Source organism: Miscanthus floridulus, chromosome 4, assembly GCF_019320115.1.
Source record: "Miscanthus floridulus cultivar M001 chromosome 4, ASM1932011v1, whole genome shotgun sequence".
Lineage (NCBI taxonomy): Eukaryota > Viridiplantae > Streptophyta > Magnoliopsida > Poales > Poaceae > Miscanthus > Miscanthus floridulus.
Genome location: NC_089583.1, coordinates 108,733,647 through 108,737,810, shown reverse-complemented (window position 1 = coordinate 108,737,810; position 4,164 = coordinate 108,733,647). Strand labels below are relative to the sequence as shown.

Genomic DNA, 4,164 nt, shown 5'->3' with positions numbered 1-4,164 from the left:
ATTACAGCAAAAGCATGCTGCTATTAGCTTTCACAATTTGAATGAGTAATCATACCTGATGTGTAGTGCTATTTCGTTGAATATTCAAGCATAATAACAAAATGATGGAAATTTTTCTTACTGTGTGCTCTGTTACAACAGATATACAGAGTTTGTGCGCTCGGTTAAAACACTGGATATGAGTAGGAATATTAATGCAGTAAAAGTCAAACTGCAGGGTCGAGAAAGGTCCCGAAAGCCTGCAGCACGTAAAGTTCGAGAGGTGCGTCATTCATCTATGAACAACAACAAATGTAGTGAAACTCAAACTGCAGGGTCCGGGCAGTAATACAACAAGGGGCATTTTTTCTGCGAACCTGTTGCTTCCCCAATTCAGAGGTACCGCGCTATTGATGTGTTTGCATGCAGTGGCATATACAATCATGGACATAAACAGTGGGGAAGCAAAGAACCTATATGGAAGAATGTCGCAAAAAAAAAATCTTGTCAAATTTGATCCACACGAAATCGGGATGAAAGAAGTTAAAGAGAGAATGGAAGCTACAAATCGGTTGAAGGTAGGCACCATTGTACAGACGCATACCTCTGATCGATCGGCCAGCCCGCTAATCCTGCGCGTATGTGCCCTTTTCGCTTGCATATGAGCCATGCTTATCAACTATGATATAATATTTTTCTCTCTTAACAAAACAACATCAGCCAATTTATAAGCCACAAAAAGATAAGCGAACAAGGTGATGGTTGGCATGGGGACCAAGCACGACGAGCTGCCTTGGCCCTCTGTAGTTAACGCTTGTTTGTGGCACAAACAAATAGCCAGCTGGAATCGCATCCGCATGACTGGCGAGCGATAAAGCACAGTTTGTTTTTGGCCCTGTTTAGATGCGAATTTTTTGGCTTTTGGCTGCTGTAGCACTTTCGTTTGTATTTGGTAAAAATTGTTCAATTATGGATTATTTAGGCTTAAAAGATTCGTCTCGTCAATTACGGACAAACTGTGTAATTAGTTATTCTTTTTACCTACATTTAATGCTCCATGCATGTGCCGCAAGATTTGATGTGACGAGAAATCTTGAAAAAATTTGGATTTTGGGTGGGATTGCTTTCAATGATGCATATGTTCTTTTGTTACATTGAAGTGTACTGCTGAAGGGTCTTGTAGTCTACACCAAATCTCCAGAAGTAACAAAACCCCGACAGTAATGACAGACAAAAGTTCACGGCGTCTCTGTCAAGGAGACCTTGTCACTTCGTCATCTTCTAGAAAAAGCACCCTAACAGAATTAACCAATATCAGCAAAGCTAGGCCTAGGATGATTCAGAAACATCTTTCCCAGACGGAGATGCAGCATTATCGTCTTCAATCAATTTTTCGTCCTCATTTAGAACATTTTCATTCACCAGGGAGGGCCTTTGAGCTGAATCAGCAACTGCAGGATTATCCAATCCTGATGCCGGGTCCACGGCTAGTATCTCATCGCCGGCATCAAACAGGCCCTCTCTAACCAAGGCAGAATAGATGTCATGAACATTGATGTCTGGGTTTTGTAAGCTTGCCAGAAGTTCAGCCTCTTCAGCATTATCTGCTTTTGTTCTTTCACCTGCTGCTCCACCCATCCTGGTCGCCAAAGCAGGGTCCTGATGTCATCATTAAGGTAGCATTGTTAGGGGATTCTTCACACTTGGACAAGGACAGCGATTGGTTATTTCATACTAATATTCCTCAAATTGACATAGACTGTGAGCGAGGACCAACAGAACATCTATCAGAGTGAACATTCTAAAGCAACAACTGCAAGTAAGCTGTGCCATGAGCTTGGTATGAATCAAACAACGCAAAAGGTTATCATGGCCATATTCAAGTAAAGGCACATTTAAATTTTAGTTAGCAAAGAACCAAAGAAGTAAATAGTAAGAATAGCCATATTTTAGGACCTGGACTCCGAAAGTTGTCATGGCTATGGTTGAGGAAATGAAAAAAATTTAACGAAAAAGGAATATTTATGGTTACTACAGTTTTAAATACAAATTTAGGTACACACGTTTCTACATGAGGAAAGAATCAGTCAGCTTTGCCACGAGGAAAGACATGCGTGTTACTGCAAGAGGTTGCCTTGGATTTATTAAAAAAACTCCTTTTGCATCCACACAAAGAAATATGAAAAGGTGCAGAAGACAAAGCTACACAGTTAGGTCCTGTTCGCTTGTCTTATAATCCATACTTTTCAGCTTGTTTTTTTAGCCGAAATAGTGTTTTTCTCTCACAATAAATCAGTCGGAACAGTGTTTCGGTTTGTTTTTTCAGCAAAGCGAACGTGGCATCTCGTGGCGTAGTACTCGCATCATCATCTGCAAGGAGTATGGTATGGTAGAATAATAAAGAAAAGAAAAGTCATCACTTATATGAACAAAACTAAAGATCTTATATGATTGCAAGAATAAAAAGCGAGGCTATGATGATATAATTACTCAATAAGCCAAAGTAAAGCCATGTTTGAAAAAAGCTATGTCCATTGGCAGAAACAGAAAAGGAGGAGACACGTACAGAACTTGTAAGGATTAACAAGTGCAGCTTCCAACATTCGCTCTGAATTCTCGTGACGCGGATACTAGAGAGTCTGTTTCCCCCTGGATTACAAAACCAACAGATTTAATGCCCTGTAGATACCTTAGAACATGTAAAAATAGTCCGATGGCTCCATGAACGAATAACATAATAGCAGGCAGTTTCAATGTGATCCAAATATTCCATGTAATAAATCAACTACCTTTTCAAAACCTTGCTGCATTCCAAGCATTTGAGATCCAAATAGATCATCAGGTCCAGAGTCTGAAGCCTCCCCTTGAAACTCTCGCAACCAGCTGAAGTCATCAGCCATAGTTTTTGCATCATCTGTTTGAATAAATAAATAAATAAATAAACTCAAATGAATCTGTTCAAGAAAGAGCAAGATTTTTTTTTCTGAAGAAAGAAAGAAGAAAAAATCAGTAATACCTATCAAGCCACAGCTATTGTCATGATTATACTCTTCAGAACCAATAATATGTGGGAGAGTACTGTATGTGGACATAGCCTTCAAGTTCAAGAGTCAAGAAGTGAACCCAAGTTAAAATATTAAACAAAAATCAAATGCTGACGAATTTCAGGCAAATTAAACTTGAGGAACTTAATAAAAAGGCGCTAGATGCTAGATGGACAGTGGGGTATAGCTGGACATCTGGGCTGCGAGGCAGTTATTAGTTTCTAGGCAGGAGGCGATCTACAGGCCTAGGGAACCAATTGGCATAGCTAAACAATCCCATTGTCATATAATAGTTGCCAAATTTTGGTTGTGTGGACTAGATTTGGCATGGATTTACTTCCAGTCAAAATTATAGCAAAATTCAGTTCAAAATACCAAATAGCTCCATTTTCATGCCAAATCCATGGTAATGAAAGGGTCTTTTTCCCTATGTATGTTTTCCAAAATTTTATCATGAAATTGATCACCCATGAATTGGCAAGAAAGTGAACTGACATGACAAGGGAAATGGGATCTTGTCAAAATTTGGCAAAAAAACTAAATGGATATGAAACCCGGTCCACATGCACCAATTCGGGTAACCAACAAGTGGCTTCTTGCTCTTTGCCTTTAAACCAAACAAGCACAAATTCATGACAAAATTTTACTATCCCAAATTTAGGCACAAAATAAACAGCTGCCAACATTCCTTTTGCATGTAAAATTACGAATACTTATTGGACAACATCTCTCCAATGAATCTAGACTTTGCAGAAATCAATGACCGTACAACCAAACCTTACCCTGAAAACAGAAGGTGGTCGAACGGCCTTTCTTTTGAAAGTGATCCTTACAGGAAGCAAGTCCTATATGTAATGCTTCTTTGTATCTTGGTAAGATATCTCGTTCATAATCCTGAGCTCGCACTTGCGACTGAGTAGAACTTCGCATACTGTCTCTTGTTTTCAAGTTTATATGATCTCCATCACAAACTTTCTGCAGTTGAAGCCATAAATGACCACTCAGCAACGATGCTTATTTTGTTACTTAGATGAGAAGTAAATACATTGTTTGCTGAAACTACGAAATCAGTAACAGACTAGGAAGGACGTGCTAGATCAAGCACAGTCAGACAGCATGAAACCAGCGGCAGATCCAGCAT

The 4,164-nt window shown here is 39.3% G+C and overlaps 1 pseudogene; it reads right to left on the bottom strand.

Annotated features, from left to right (window-relative positions):
* Positions 1–1,308: 1,308 nt before the first annotated feature.
* Positions 1,309–4,164, bottom strand: LOC136549051 (uncharacterized; annotated as a pseudogene).